The sequence below is a fragment of the Xiphias gladius genome, chromosome 10 (assembly GCF_016859285.1).
Source record: "Xiphias gladius isolate SHS-SW01 ecotype Sanya breed wild chromosome 10, ASM1685928v1, whole genome shotgun sequence".
Classification (NCBI taxonomy): Eukaryota; Metazoa; Chordata; class Actinopteri; order Istiophoriformes; family Xiphiidae; genus Xiphias; species Xiphias gladius.
Genome location: NC_053409.1, coordinates 5,126,720 through 5,144,044, shown reverse-complemented (window position 1 = coordinate 5,144,044; position 17,325 = coordinate 5,126,720). Strand labels below are relative to the sequence as shown.

The 17,325-nt window shown below is 41.3% G+C and overlaps 1 protein-coding gene across 3 annotated transcripts in view; it reads right to left on the bottom strand.

The window, feature by feature from the left end:
• daam2 (dishevelled associated activator of morphogenesis 2) overlaps positions 1 to 17,325 on the bottom strand; it is a 97,549-nt gene extending 80,224 nt beyond the window's left edge. For all 3 annotated transcript variants that reach the window (XM_040136575.1, XM_040136573.1, XM_040136576.1), the window contains exon 1: positions 17,149 to 17,325. The gene's annotated coding sequence lies outside the window, so the exon portion shown is untranslated. The remainder of the gene's footprint in view (positions 1 to 17,148) is intronic.

The following is a 17,325-nucleotide window of genomic DNA, read 5'->3' as shown; positions in this document are numbered from 1 at the left end:
CGCTGGGTCAACATGTTCATTCAGTGGCTGAGAGGAATATACTGAGACAAAGGGTCCTTGAAATGCAGAGTTTCAGGGCTGGGTCAGGAGTACTCCAGTGCTTTGACTGCTAAGCAACACTCATCCCTGTCTGCAGGAAGTTGTAAGCACATAATTACACAAACCAAGTGAGTGGAGATTAGCCCCAAGCTAAATTGATAAGAACCCAATCATAATTTTTCACTTCATTCTTTCCCTTTTATGTCACAGTGCACAAAGAGATATCAAAGAGATATTCATATCTGCTACTGTGCTACACTGCTCAACTGTGTAAACTGCATGTAGATAGAACATTCAAAGAAAACGCACAGGATAATTCCAGGTTAGAAAAACTTGGATCATATTTTAGTAGTTTTGGTCATTTTTCCAATCAGGAATAATAACAGCAATAAACTAAAGCTATTTGCTGAACAAAGTCTGAGAGGGCATGAAATATCAACAGTCACACGACCAGACAGGTTTTAAACAAACCTGCAGGTTAGCAAATAGTATTTGGAAGAGGAAATAAAGCTGGACTGTACAATTCTTACCCAAACTGCCTGCTGAAAAGATCCATTGCAGTTTAGTTGTGCACACACAGTTTGACTGTGCAAAATGGACTGTTACTGGCATTACGGGGTGCACCTTTACCTTTACCTCCAAATAAATATGCAATTATTTTGGAGAGTACAAGATTATTATAACCAATAGAAATTATGGCCAAACTACAAAAATAAACCTAAATTGTAATAACTGTTAACCTTTAAGTTGAATATGCACTGAAATTTCAACCACGCTGTGAGGTTTGATGGTCTGTTTTGTGCGAGAGGGTGAGTGAATGTTGTGACTGTACTAGCACACATGTACCTTCTCACTGGTGTGTGTGCAAGAGAGACAATGTAAATACATATAGCACCATGCAGTGGGGAGAGGTGTTGGGCAGCAAAGGTGGAGGGGAGCATTGCTGAGGGCGGCCATTGTGCGTCGATTACCCACAAGAGGGGTAAATGATGGTGTTGATTAAAGCCAGCTGAGCCCAGGGCAGGCTTCTGGACCAGCAGGCAAACACCCAGCACCACGTGTCTCTGAAATCCAGGACCAGTAGTCCTCCATCTTAATGACACACACTTGACTAGCGAGTCCTGCATACTTGATCATTTCCTGCTGAAAAAAGTTGACACAAAAACACACCCAAAATGCTTGTGAAATCAAGCCAACAAACATGACTCTCCTCATAGGAATAAAGGCTTGGTGAGGTAATGCTAGTGCTTATCAGCTGAAATCTGATTCAAACACATACTCAAGCTTGTATCGCTATACTGATTAGGAGTTTCCACTGATTAAAATTATTCCTTTAAACCTGAGGCTGATCCTGGTTGCCCCATGAAAAAGTAAGACCGCATTCAGAAAGACGGTAGTCTTATGTGAAAAAACACAGCCATTTCTTTCATTTGAATGGAGTCATTTCATCGCTGCAGTGGAGGTGCTAACGCAGGAGGGTTCAATCCAAACAATGCAGAGTCGTCTGGCAAAAAACAGTTGTATCAGGCTCAACTTTTGTTGCAATGCAACACAATGTAATTAGGTTAGGCCCTGCACTGGCCAGTCACATACATGCAAGCACACATTCGTGGTAGATTACGTTAAGAGTTAAACGCCATATTTCTACTGTTTACCTCGTAATAGTCCTAACAAAAGATAAAATAGTTGCTGCGGAGATAACTTTCCATAGTTTTAAAAAGTATTACAAAGCATTATCCAGTGCTTTGGCATCTGATAATCTTTTAAAACAAATTAATCTGTTACTTGACTTCCAGGATCGTATTTCGTATTTCAACAATTTTGAATGTGTCTCACGGGTACCTTAAACAACACACCCCTACCAGCACAGCCACCTGTGCTGTTTTAGCCAAGGTTGTTTTCATTCTGAATTCCCGCTACAGGGATCAGAATGCTTCAAATGAAATGCTCACTTTATCATCTAACAGTCTCAGAAACTCTTTCATCCTCAAATGTCAGGGAGGCTGCAACCAGCAATTTTTGCAATGTCCAAAACCAGCAATCCAAGTCTCATGCCCATGTGAAGTGAAACTGCAACACTGTGCCAGATGTGTGAAGTATGAAAGTTGGCATGTCTTGAGCTCTCTTTTTTCCCCTCTTTCTTCATACTCCTTTCATCGATTTTCACGTGTGCAAAACCATGAATGCCTTCAAGGAAAGACTTTCCAAAAATGTGTGCTTTTGTCTTCTGAACAAGTATTGTACATAGCCCCCGTCTTTGACAGTAGGTTTTTGCCCCGCCTTCTGTTGTGGCTAGTTGGAACACCTATCACAACCCTGTCTCCTTGAAATTACATTTATATACAACTAAACAGCAACAGCAATACATTTGTAGGAAACATAATTTTAATTTTTGATTTAATGAAGCTCTACATTTGTTTACAGCAGCCGAGTCACTCAGAGGTGGTTGAGGTGGATTGCAGGTGTATAAAGCACACGACTGTCACACCAGAGATCAGGGTTGGCATCCAAAATCTGTGGTTAGGTTTAGGCAAAATAAGCATTTTGGTTAAGGTTAGGGAAAGATTGTGGTTTTGGTTAAATGTAAATAAACATGTTGTCTATGAAGTCATCAGGAACTTTTTCTGTATTAAACCAGACCACAATCTTTCCCTAACTTTAACCAAGTCCTTTGAGTGCCTAAACGTAACCATGTACAAGTTTAATAATACTGCAGTCATTACGAGAGGATTTTGTGCTGCAAGATCAGATATTTTGGCAGAAAATAAATACATTGTCTGTGAACATTTTAATGATACATTCAGTATCAACATATTTGTGACTTACCAAATACATAAATGTGTGCTGCTGCAAATTAGTTGTATATAAATGTAAGTTCTAGGACATAGGGTTGTCTACTAACACTTTTGCCTTCAGACATGGTCAGACCACACTTTGCACAATCTACGTCTTACCTACCCCAGCCTTAAGAAAGGACTTAAAAAGTACCAAAATGTCTTCAGTTTTAGCTCTGCAGAAATCTGGTCCTCAGAACTATAATACAAGCACAAATGCATAAACACACACATTGTAATGGTTTCCAATCAGGAGTACTCAATAGTATGACCTCTACTGAACTCAGCGCGTACTGTATCCTCAGGGACATTCTAACCACAGTCATGTGTAACATCCAGCATGATCGAAGCCAGAACTATAGACATCATTTAGTCACTATATACTGTATTTATTTAAATGTTTTACAGATGTTTCCTTACCCATGCTTCAAAAATGCGTAGCGATGCAGAAATATGAATGCAGGTTATAGGTGAAGTTGTCACACGATGAGCAGCTGTCCCATTTGTTGGCCTAAACAGGACGAAAACCTACTCAGAAGCAAAAAAAAAAAAAAAAAAAAAAAACCTTGACCCCTGTAGTACAAATATGGGTTAATCACATCTGCTCTGGCAGCATACAATCAACACACATTGTTCCGATTACATGCTATTTAAGGTAAATGGTCAGGTTGGGCCTAGAAATGTTGTCCCATTGCAGGCCGCAACAAAAATGTGGGTCAGCCTTTTTTCCCCCCGCAGCTCTTCCTCTCCCTGCATCTTAGTTTCCTTAATAGAACAATGAGTCTGTCTTTTTTTTTTTTTTTTTTTTTACCTCCAGAGAATGTAGAACTGTAGTGAGAACCGGCATTATTATGACCAAAACGTTCATAGTGGTGCACACACACGCTGCTGCTCTTAAGGATGAATGGTGTGATATGATACACAGCCCAAAGAAGCCATTTCAATAATCATGAGTATTGACTGAGACTGGTCTGAAAGGAAGAAGGGAGCAGATCAATGAGAGAAGAGGACTCAACAGCAACTTCATGCTCTTCCACTGTCAACAGCCTCCTATTTGAGTGGCCCTTTTCCCTTGGGGAGCCAAAATGGCTTACTCAGCTTTGGCCTACTGCTCTAGTTTGACCAGAGACAACTCTGAAAAAAGAAAGCCAAGCCAAGCTGGAGAGGTGTCAGCAACTGCTCATCCAAACTCGAATACCACAGCTAAAAATACACTATAGTAATAGTTCTGACAATTGATACACAATTGCATTTGAAGTTTTTAAATAGAAGTGAAATCTTATGAAAAAAAGGAAAAGACGACAAGTTTGAGAAATGTACTGCAAACCACTGACCAGAAGCCAAAAGCATTAGACAGATTTATGATCAGCATCTGTTTAAATACCTTGTCAACTGTGTTCTAAGTGAGTTTGCATGTACATGTGTGTCTTCAAATGTATGCGACACACAAATGAATCACAGCAGGGCTTCTTTGCTACATTCTGTTTCATAGGCCAGGCCAGCAGGCCTCTGATCAGCAGATCCCTTTCCTTTTCCTCAGGCTATTAGATGGAATGTCAGGAAGGCAAGGTAATGGCGGGTAGGGTGTGTCTAAGTGTTTCCATTTATGTGTGCTGTATGTGAGTGTATGTATTTATATATAGTGGAAGTCGAGGACGAGCTCACTTAGCAGTAAATCTAGCCTTGTGTTGCATGACACTGCAAGACTTCTGATTTCTGCAGGTGATGAATGGAAAATTCAGCCATTGTTGAGAAAATTCCTTGAAATTGATCATTTTTCAGTGTTTACATATAAGTACTGCTCCTTATTCCTGCTTTTCCCAACCCATTTCTTTCTTGCTTCCTTTCATTTTCAAACCAGCCCTTGCAAAAGAAGTGTGGGTTGCGAAGACCTCAAAGATTTTGTTTATCTCTGGCTAAAAAGGTGGAAAATGGACCAGACAGAAAAATAAGGCTTCCATTTGCTTATGTGGCTCCTGCTCCCTACTTAGGACTGCATCCAAGGGGTGAGAGATAAAGAATGCACAAGATTTCCTGCCTCGCAGCACAACGTTCCCCAAACATCGCCCCGTTTATGTACTGCGGCCCGTTGCCAAGGCAACCTGGCAGCAAATCAGCGTGCAGCACAAGGGTGGTAGTGATCCAAGAAAGGGAAAGAGTGAGAGAGAGAGAGACAGAGAAGGAGCTTAGGCAGTTTTAGAAACAAGCCTGGCGCAATTCATGAAAATGTGATTTTTAAAACAAAATGGTTCCTGCAAGATACTTTAAAATATATTAAATATCCTTATGCTTTCATTTTGAATTTGGAGCTATAACAATGTACATCATGCTTTCCCTGCATTACAGATTTCTGGGTATTCAGAGAGAGAATGCCAATTCCTGCATTCAGTGTGTGCCTGAAAGAGTCATATGGTTTGGCACACTGATCAGTGGCTTATGTGTTATCTCTCCATTACTTCATTGATGACAGGGTGGACCTTTCAACACACATGTGCACATGTGCAGAGCCTTGTAGAGCCGTATTTCTTTCATAAAGACACTTCTCGAAAACTGGCCTGAAAAAAGCAAAAGCTACCTATATCCTTTAACTGTACACCAGAAATGGCAAAAGTGGTCACAACAACCACTGCCAACAGTGCATAAGTGAAGAGGAGCATAGAACTACATAACTCTACTAGCAAAGAACTTCAAGCATGGGAGTAAATACATTCTAAATGACTAAGTAGTCAATGTCACAATTCGAAAGAACTTGCATCATATGCCAGAGTCAGTGATGATACATAAATGAAAGGAAGCTGAGCCCTGCTTGATTTTTCCAACCAGTATAATCTCATAAGTGCACAAACGAGTTTGCCCTGACACATAAATATAAAACAACCCTTATAAACACAATGCACACAGATACGGACCCAAAAATAACCTGCTCTCTGTGGTTGCTAGGACATCACTGGGTCATCTAAATTTCCTCTGCTGGCTCCTGTCATTTGTTTACCCCCACACTTCCTGAATGCTGATGGCAGATAGTCTTTTGGTTTATACAAGTGGAAGGAGAAGAAAAACAGCACACTGCTCTGAAAGGCTGCTGTACGATCCAAAGGAGTAAGAGGAGTAGGATGGGGGGTTATGGTATCTTAGTAACCAAGGGAACAGTACTAAGGGAGTCACCTGATGTCCACATGTGATATTTACCACGAGGGAGTGATGGAGTGTATGTCAGAGGAGGATGACAACTGCTTTAACAGGCTTCCGTCCCACCTCCTCTCCATCTGTAAAACTTTAAAAATGGAAAGAAAACCTATAATCTACACGAGTACCTGTGTTTTACATCAGTACTGATCACAGAGAGCAGATGAGAGGAGGGACTTTTGACAATCATGACGCCTGCACAGAAAACACCAAAGAGCAGGTCAAGAGGGAAAGTTAGGGTTATTGTTACAGGTGAATGTAAAAATAACAGAGGTAAAGGGGAGAAGGGACAGCCTGGTAGTGCTTACAGATGATGGAGAACACCCACAGATGCTAAATCTGGAAAAAGCACACAGTTTATAATGCAGCACAAATAAACGCCTTGCCTTTCAACAGTCCATTTGAAGTTCACTGCCAGAGCAAACCTGCGCAAGATCTATCTGCCTCTCCGGAGGGATAAAAGCAAAAGGCCCCATTTCAACAAGCCTCTCCAGAGACAGACCCCTATTCATACGGGCTCTGAATGCTTTACTTGTTGCCAACCACGCGGTTTGTCACTTGGTGAAAAGGAGTTTTTGAAAAGAACTTGCCCGGGATGAACGATCTATGGCTCAAGTCCACTGTTCAGATGGTGTTTTTCTGTTTAGTTACTTGATAGCAAAAAGACAGAACCATTTTTCATTGTTCCTGGATCCTTAACTACAATCACTCATCCATCCCAAAGCTCAAACACAATGAGATGGCGTTAGCTCAGATGATGCATTAAAGGCTGGGAGAGAGCCTGTAGAACACAGTAAAAGTGCCTGCCACAGCTTTCTATTTTGCTTACGGGCTTTGAGCAGCACCACGAAGTCATGACATGATTGCAAAGAAATGCATGAGAAGCTACAAATGCCAAATTTAGTAATCCAAAAGTCTTAGCAAGAATTATGATGGTGTTGAGCTTATAAAATGTTTTACTGTTTAGTAATGGCCTTTGGTTTTAAACAAAGCGAGATCACTAGGGAGGGTTTGTCTGTTACTGTATGTTTAAACCATTTTTTTGTTCTTAAGTTCAAGCAATTTATGGTCGTATGGCTTCCAAGCTCTGCAGGTGAGGATAGATTAAGAATATTATGATGAATTACTAAATTTGATTATATAATCAAATTGCAAAAAAAAAAAAAAAAAAAGAATATTTGATTGTGAGAAAAAGCGCTACCATGGCTGTCTGCCTTGCGAGTTCTCACGTGGGCCTGGGCCAAAGCAGTGAATGCACTGCATGACGCAGAGGAGTCACACAACGTCACTTTCATTGATTGAAAATGAAATGTAGGTCAAGCTGACACAAGCGAATAATTCGACAACCGTGTGGTAATGATGGCAGAGAGTTCACAACTTAACTCGGCCACAGAAAGAGTGATTTGCAATCTGAGCAATCTAAAAAAGCCCCGTTTGAAAATACTTTGGATCGACATAAAGTTGTATGCAAGCTATGAAAGCTACAGTTTGCCTACCATTCCAGCACTAGTAACCTGAGACCACCTCAAAAAATATGCAGATAAAAAAGTTCTGTCTCGTTGTATTTGTTTGCCATCATATGGACATAATGCACAAAAACAGATATGCGAATGGTCCAAACCAATATGTTTTTTCAGGAGGAATAATCGAAGGTCATTTTTGGCCAATTTTGAGAGCGCTAGTCTCAGGTCACATGCACTCTGGAGCCCGTATTCTGACTAGTCTCCCCGACTCTGCTGCTGAAAAGCATCCCCGTAGCATCCCGTCACCACCAATGCCCAGTGTTCGCCAGACATAGTGCTTGGGGTTCTGCCCAATGAGTTCAATTTTTGTTTCATCAGACCAGAGAATCTTTTCCCTCAAGCTCTCAGAATCCTTTAAAAGCTATTTGGCAAACTCATAGCTGTCATATGCCTTTTACTCAAAGTGGGTTCCGTCTAGCCACTCTACCATAAAAGCCTGATTGATTAACTAGCAGGTTCTTTAATCTCTGCAGAGGCCTCCTGAAGCTCTTTAAGAGTGACCATTGGGTTCTTGGTCACTTCACTGACCAAGGCCCTTTGTGCCTGTTTACTCAGTAAACTCCAAACTGAGTGACTTCAAACTCCATTCCACTGTGCTCCTGGGAACACTCAAAGCTTTAGAAATGGTTTTATGTCCTTGCCCTGATCTTTGCCTCACAACAATTTTATTGCAGAGGTCTACAGAGAGTTCCTTGGATTTCATGGCTTGGTTTTTGTCCTGACATGCAGTGTGAATTGTAGGATCTTACATAAACAGGTGTGTGCCTTTTTAAAAAATGTCCAATCAATTCAGTTTGCCACAGGTGAACTCAAATCAAGTTCTACACACATCTCAAGGATTATTAAAAGAAAACAGGATGTGCCTGACCACAATTTGGAGTGCCACAAAAAAGGGTCTGAACACTTTTGTTACTAAGACATCTCAGTTTTTGATTTTAGCAAATGCACAACAATTTCTAAAAACATGTTTCTACTTTTTCATTATGGGTTATTGAGTGTAGATTGATGGGCACATATCCAATGCTATTAATTAAAAATTAAATGTACAGTAAAATAAAGTGTGCAAAAAGTGACAGGGTCTGAATACTGAATAAAACACATTTGTCACACTACTAAAGTGAATTACAGTTGCTTAAATTGAATTGAGGGTGGAGGTGGGAGGCTTGGTTATCTGACAGCCTGTCTTATCTTTAGTAAAGAATTACAGACTATTTATTTGTTGGTCAGTATAGAGTCAAAACACAAGTGAGTCATTGTGGAATTTAAAGTCTGAGTCAACAGTACAGTCAACAGTAAAGTGGTGTGACACACTGTACTGTTGACTGTACTGTGGGAGCGACACAAAACCTTTATTTCAGGGGAATCCCATGAAACAGATGTGAAAATAAAACAGTTCTAGTATCCAAATGTGAAAATGGAAGCAAATCAATGCCAATGGCAACTGAATGCATTGAAAGAAAAACTGGAATTCACAACCTAATATACAAAGCCACAAACTTAGTTTAATGAGGGAACTTCCTCAGCCAAAATGACATATACTGTACTTGAACCAGAACAAAACTCATCAACAAAACTGCAAACTCAAAGCTATAAACTTTACTTATCTCAGGTTCAATATCCAGCTATGGAGCCAGAACATATTCTGCAAGGGTAGCCAAAATAAACTCCCCAAAGTCTGGCCTATTCTCAAAAGCCTGTGTCACATCAAGATCCATGTCTCGATCTCAGCCCCTCGTCTGAAGTCACTTATTGGTGGGGAGTGGTTTTTGCCAGGCTTCTTTATCAGTGTACTGAAAAGCCTGAAGAATCACCCCGTCTGAAAAGATCAACTGTGTTGTGTTGAGCCTAACTCTTAGGGAAGAGGACTGGTCATACAGACGGCTTAGACAAGTGGTTTTGGACTCAAAGACAGGGCAGAGGAATTCTGCTACCACTAGGAGTTGCTGGGAGGAGTGTGGCTACGGAGCAGTGGTGGGGCTATGCTTCTCTGAGCCTGAAGGACCCCAAGGGAAAAGCCAGTCCAGAGAGCGGGGGACTCTCACGGACAGTTGAGAATTTTTCCCACAATCAAACACAAACAGAGCCGCACAGGGCAGCAAAAAGGACCCTTGTCCACAAAGGAGAAAGAGGGAGGGAGGGAAAGAGGAGGAAGATTTGATAGTTACAATAACACAGCCCAAAGAAGTATATGCTATCCCACATCTTTTCTGAAGAGGCCCCTCATGGTGAATGCACTATATAGACAAACACTGTACTGTGAAGTGGTCCAAGCAAGGACTCAACATTCTTCCTGGCATGTTTAACTTGTAAGTAACCTTAAGTAAATTTTAGAAACCTAGAAGGCTGTTATGGGCCTCCAGCACATCACTTGGCCAGACCCACACAGTTCATTGGTAAATTACCTCATTAAGGTAATCTGTTTTCAGCACAATCCACCGGTACAAATACCATCTGCTAGGCATTAAACAGGGTGTCAGGCCACTGAGGACATCTGGGTTGTTAGTGTTTAAGAGTTTAGGCTAGGCTAATTTACAGAGGATCAACAATGCAAGATAAAAAAAATCAGGGGCTGGTAATCCGGACCAAGTTATTTGTCATCAGTTTGGCAATAGGGACAAATTCTACTGAGCTTGCAAGCAAATGAAATTCTCAGGTTAAGGAGGAACTGGGTTACTTTGTCAAAACAAAGCCACATGACAGCAGATCTAGATATTGAATGCTATTAGCTACCCAACCCAACATATCTAGATAATTAAATCTAAAGCACATAAAGACAAACTCTTTGTAAACAAAATCTATCTCCTGGGGGCCAGCCAGGCAGTTCAATAAGGTCACAGGTCAAAGGTCACCTTTCACCACAGTTAACTATGTGGAGTCTATTCTAAACAAAAACATAGATTTGATACAGACCTCCATATATTAAAGCCATTTTACACAGCTTCTTTTCACAATTCCTTATTTAGAGAGGAGAATAACAAACACCAAACCCTCAATCCTTTGGGAATACACCTGGTTGATACAAAAGCAGAACCCTACTGAGGAAGCTGATGGCTTTGTGTTTGGATTCTTCAGTGTCTGCAGTCAAGTATTCAATCACTTATCCCACTGTCTTTGACCCAAGCCAAACTCACACACTCTTTTGCTGTGTGATTGATTTCCTTCTACTGGAAATCTAAAGGTTACATCTTGAGAAAATGTGGCATGCAAGCCTCCTTTTGAGTGGGGCGGCAAAAGTCTTCAAACTTCCTTTTATAGAAGTAACCCCCTGAGCTGGATATCATAGCCATTATAAATAAGAAGCTGGAATGCAGAAGGGGAAAAAATAAACATCCAAGCTGCTCCGTTATCTACACCCAGCTGTGCAGTTTAGAAGCCAATCCTTGGAGATGATGTCAGGCTGGCGTTGTGTTACTGTTAAAATAGTGTTCCTATAATTTGTGTAGACACTAATTCATTCAAGGAAAGGCAAGCAAACTCTAGTAAATAAAGCCCTTGAATTAAGGTCACATAACCTTCACTGAAATTGTTTCACAAAGCAGCAATCCAATGAACGTTAACTGTCCTGTCGTAAAAGTATCAGTGAATTCATCTTAAACTCAACCGGTCCAGTGTGAATACAGGCATCACTATGAAACAATCTACCTACATGGATGAGCCTAGGTCGTAATTTGAGGTTCAAAAAGTCACAGTTGTCAGTCATGTCCACTGGATGGTGTAAACAGGCCACAAGGTCCAACCACAACATTTAAGAAATGGAAAGAAATTTTTTAAGGGTACTCAAATGAGTAAACCTCAATGTGTATTTATGGTTTCAGGAGTGCTGTGGAGTAAGGGCCAATGGAGGAACATATGCAGGTTCAGCTTTTCAACATCAAGTCGGAAGCAAAGTGAATCTGAGAAGCTGAGGTGAGGGAAAACCTGCAGCAAAAAGAATAGAGGGGACTGACGCACTGGAGATTTGAAAAACAATTCCATATGTTCTCCAGATCCCAAGTGAAAGAGCTGCTTTGTGCTCAGCAAGGTAGCACGCGCACAGGTCTCGAGTGCCACCCCCCCCCCATTTTCCCTTCCATCTACTGACACAATCTGGCCAAGTGTAGGGGCGGGAGTAAGGGGTTTGGATGCCCAAGTTTCAACCCTCCATCCTGCAGCCTATTTTGACGGGAGCTAATTGCCTGTGACTACATGGAGACAGGGGACCAAAACAACAATTGCATGGAGTTAGATGTCTGGGGGGGTGAAGGAGGGTAAAGGGGACCACGATTGGGAACAAGCAGGGAGAGGTAGGGGGGAGGGAGCTGTCAGGAAGTGAAGACATATTAGGATACTCTCAACCTCTATTACTCCCCCAATGCTAAATCATTCTCAGTGATGGGGAAATAATTCCTCGAGACATTAAAGAAGTAATCTTATGTGAGCATCTGCTCCCTATGTGCTTAGCCCTGATATGATTGAAGAACCAATCAACTAGCCATCATGCACACTTAATGCAAAATACCACCTTTATTGTGGCCAGAAGCTCCCTTCCATAGAGTGAGAACAATGCATGGTGAAATGGATTCATAAATCGCCTCTTAATTTATACCAGAGATGGAAACACGCAAGTCTAATCAGGTGGTCAAGACACAAAGCTACTGTTTCCAACAACACTAGAACGGCATGAGTGCAAGCCCAGCTAACAATGATGAAGAACTGCAAGAACAGAACTTGAGGTGTCTATTCTATAATAAAGTATCTGGGGTTTATGAGATTTTAATTAAGCACATGATTACGCAACTCCTTTTTTTTTTAATATTTGGAGTAAGTGGGTGTGTGTGGTGAGACTGAGAGGAAATTAGACTATAGGGACAGATCGAGGAGGAGGAAAAAGAAGGAGGGGTGGTGGAAGAATGCAAAGTGTCTTGCACTGTTTTGTTTAATAGATCCCATTGGAAAAGGAGGTTTCCTCCTTCAAGGAATAGGTATGACACATGACCCACTGATGGTGGTTTTTCCAGTCAATTAGGGCAAATAGATTCACAGTTGCAGCACAGTCACCTGATTACCAGCATATGTACACAAAGTGTTTCAGTGTTTTTCAGCCATTCATCTCGTGCTTGTGACTGACGGTACAGGTATGACTATTTTAATCAATCCAAGTGTCCATATAACGGCTCCCATTTTACTCCAACTATACACCCATAATCGCGTCCAGAAGCTTAATTTACGCTCCAAGTCTATTCCCTTTGCTTTATGCATGCTACAGTGATTGTGTATTGGGCTCTGAGCGCTTCCAAAATGCAGGTGCAACTGAATGCTGTGTCTGAGGGCATCCTGCGTAGACACACAGGGAGCACCAAAGTTGCTTTTACTGCTCTGCTAAAATGTTGCTAAAACATTACACATTCTGTGTAGACACAGCTTAAGATACCAGAGTGATATGAAGAACAGAAAGAAAGAAAACCTTGGAGACTTTAAGATTACTGGGGTGAGGTGCCAGCACATGTACATTAAGATCATATCATAGACTGCTTCACAGTTGGTTAAACCCCATGCTGTTCTGATGCAAATGGTTTCTAGCATACCTGGGCATTCCTGCCACGCTGCAGTTCCTCTCCAACTCAGGTTCTTCACAGCAAAGAACAGCCTCACTTCTGTATGGGAGAAACAGACCAGAGCCTGTTGCAACCACCCATCAGCAAGTCCTGCACAATCATCCCCTGTGACCAGGACTTGTTCTATAAAAGCTGACCTCAGGCCACTGCTTGAAGCAAAAGAAAAGCTTAAGAATCTGTTATCATCTATCTTTTTATTTTTAGACAAAACACATAAATATTAAAGAGATATTTTAACTAAACCTCAAATAAATGTGTCCAAATCTGTATTTAATCCAGAATCCCCATAAAAATCAACCATATCATACTCTCCAGGAATCTTACAGACAGACTGAGGGTGAAAGGAACCATAAAGTGAGGTTTTAGGATCTTTGTGCATTTTTCTACTTTAGGGTCCAAAATTTAAAACTTTTCATTCCTTGTCTAATCTACCAAAAAGCAATACAAGTAATTTAAATATATAAATCAGGTTTATGATCTAAGTTCTTTCCCAGTGACTGAGCATTAGTGTGTAGGCATTGGATGTGCCCCCAACTATCCTGGTCGTCTGTAGGGTGCGTCAGTGAACATGTACAATTTGTCTCTCACTGTCTGAAAGCTAGCAGTGATTGGACTGTTCATGTTACATTACATGAGGCCCATTTTAAACCCTTCTTTTCAGAGATTTGGCACTGCATATGCACACTGTGCAAGTGTAATTCCTGGCGAAACAATATGGTTGCCTCCTGCTGCAAAAACAATTCTGTAAAACCACACCAGTTTCACTTTTTTGACATGTAATGAAAGTACTAGTAAAGTGTTAGAGTTGGGGTGATCACTTTTGACTGAGGATTGGGATAGGAGGAAAAAGGGAGGCCTTTTTAAAAGATGCAGCACTGCATCTGGTATAGGATTATACCCTCACAGCTAATTACTCCCAGACGACTTCGCTCTGCGCCATAAACTCTGCACAGATACATTAAGCCAGCGTGCTGCCTGCCTATCCACCACACAATGAGAAAAGTGGGCTGCTACAGAGAATGGCAGAAGGCGGTATGCATGTGCTGTGGCTACTCAGTGTGTTAGTGATGACTTAAGAATAAAGAAGAAAAAGAAGAACTGGCAGCTGGTTTTTAAGTTTTAGTGGGTGAGACTCGGACAAAGCCACTGACTTGGAATGTTATTAGGTGAATTGTAAGGGTTCAAGTGCTACACATAGGGGTGTCAATTTTTCTAGATGACATGGTTATAAGTATCTACTGCATATTGTTTTATTAAAAGTCACATTCGGACCACATACAATATATACCTAAATCCAGAGGTATACATTGTATCAAATCATACCAAATATCATTGAACTGGCTACAGATATGCCTTAAGAATAACAACAGATGCATAAAATTTGAGCAGCATGCCCTCCCTGCAGCAAACACATGCCTCCGGCTGGCCTCAGCCTCTGCCTCATCCTGCCCGCCGCACCAGATTCTCACCTTACTGGCCCAGCAAGCGGGAGCAATTGCCAACCAAAACATCTGGCCTCGGTGGAAGTGAGTAAACCTCTACCTCAGTGGCCGGGAACAATGGCCCTGTCTTTCCCCTACTGGCACTCCTCCCTGTGGCAGAGGAGCTTAGACTGGGCACACACCAAAACCATGTGTGGCCACTCTGATACCTATTAACAAAAAAGCAGCAACCCTGAGCTGAGCAAGGCTTCCAGTTATGCTTCCGCCCACAGACACACACATGCACAGAACCAAAAATTCTATACCTTCCCCTCAGTCAGCAGGGCCACAGCCAAGAGCAGAACTCCTCAGTCCAGTGGCCTTGTTACTCTTGGATATCAGACCTATTTTTCTTCCCTCCCTCCCCTCTGAAAACACACAGGTAGCGGGACAAGGATTATGCACTATAATCAAAACAGTGGACCTAAAAATACTCCTGCCAAATTGCTGGAACAGCTGTTCTGGTCAGACATGAGAGTAAACAGACAAATATTCCTGTTTTATATTTATGATTTTACATGCTTGAAACAGAGTCTGTGAAAAAGCTTAAAGCGTATTAAAAGCTCAGTGGACTGCAGCTCTGCTTTGAGATATACAGCCGGCCACAGTGTAGAGCTTTTTAATAAATCCATCCATCACTGACATCCATTAACACAAGTCTGGGGTTCAGTGGGCAGCCTATTGATGCATGTAAAGTACGTGCATTACACATTGTTAAAAATTCCTTCAGCAGCCTTACATGGACAAATCCTGCAAGCCACTTACTCCCAATGGATTAGCATGATTAAAATGTCATTTCTATGTCATAATCCATTCCAATCCTTTCACCCATAATCATCAGTTTTGTTTTTTCTCTCTTTTTCATATTTCTCTGAACCGTGGCCAAACAGTTAAGGATCAGTGTGGCTTTACTTGATGCTCCCGAGCAGCAAAATCTTGATCCAGTAGGAGGAATGTTGCAGATGCTAAGTACTCCTTAAGCAAAGCTGTTTGGGTGAGGAGGAGGGGATGGTTTTGTGCTTAGCATGGTGCTGTGGTGTAAAGCCTAAACAACTGGCCAAGAGGACCCAATGCTGCATCACTGCCAGATGTTCAGTTAGATTAAATAGCTCTTGATGCCTTCCCATCCTATAAACTGACTAGCAGCAAGGGTTTTAAGAGGTATGGATGCCCTCAAGAGTACAAGCATTAACTACTCTCCTGATTAAAAATGCAGAATAGTGTGTTCTATTTGAAACAAAACAATTTAGAAACCGATGTATGACACGGAGTAAAAATCTCAGCCTTTACCGACATCACTGTCCAGATTCCTTTCTGATATTTAGACAGCCAAGTTGTGAAGCGACACGTGTTTTCTCTTACAGAAAGAAATATTTTGACATGCTGATGTCTGGATGTAAAAAACAATCTGAAATGATGCTCTAGCCAAATTTAGCTCAAGAGAATAGGAATTTCTGCCCACTGGAAGAGCTCTTAATCATGACAAGTAATTTATTCGGATATTGAGCTTCACATTCATGTTTCATTTTTATTCTTATTATTATTATTATTATTATTATTATTATTATTATTAAAAACATTAAAATATCTTCCAAGGAGGTGATATAATTCCACTTATCGTAGGTCGTTTTGATTTAAGAATTTTCACAAATCCAGTGTAATTTTTTTCTTGAAACGGCTTTAAGTCAAAAATATCGACATGTCATTTGATTTGAACAAAAACTTTAGGATAAGACACAGCTTGCCTTGTTAGGAACAGACTTTTTTTTTTTTTTTTTTTTTTTTTGCAGCGTGGTAAAAGCAGGCGTGTGATGACAGAGCAGCTGAGATGAGGCAGCGCCCTCTTTGGATGGCCCCGGGAATCAATGTCTTTCCCGTGTAGCCCAGTGAACGTGCCGTCCCCGAATATCGAGGTCAAATGCATTGCGCACCTTGTGAAGGCTGAACGCAGTCCATCATTTATAAAACATACCGGTGCTAACACCTCAAATTTAAAACATTCTTGGAATCAAACGTCAAATCTACAAAGACAGCCTAATAGCTTGATGGAAGCACCCTGAAATGCGCAAACTGCATATGAATAACCCAATATGCATCTCATAGCGGTCAATAATATGTTATGGGAAACTGGCGATATTAAGTCATCAGTCGTTTTTCCCTTTTATATCAGTGTATTCAGCGGACTCACAGGCTACAAATCAGATGCTGGATCTTAATTGGCATGTTGAGTAAAACACAGCAGCCAGACATTCGTCTTAAACCAATAGCTAGGAGCGGTGCGTGAATCTCAGTATAAACTGGAAAAACGATCAAATGCACCTGACGGTAACAGTCGTTACATGGTGCCTATTTTCCACATCTAGACAACAATGTTATAATGTCCGGCCGATGACTCGCTTTGCATCTATGGCAGCTGAATGGATAAGCGGGTAATAGCCATCACAAGGTACCGCTCAGTTCAGATTGATTCGCAAGGAAACTGTCAACGTACCTTCCAGCTTCGTTGCCGAGAAACAATTAATGTTCGGTAATTATAATCCCTTGTCGCTGTCACCAGGAAAACGTGACCAAAAATCAGACTCGCTGTGGGCTGAATAAATAGAGAGCCGATTCCCAGTGTTGGCTGTACGAGGCTGTTCATTCAGCTGAATGGTAGTGGAGAGTGAAG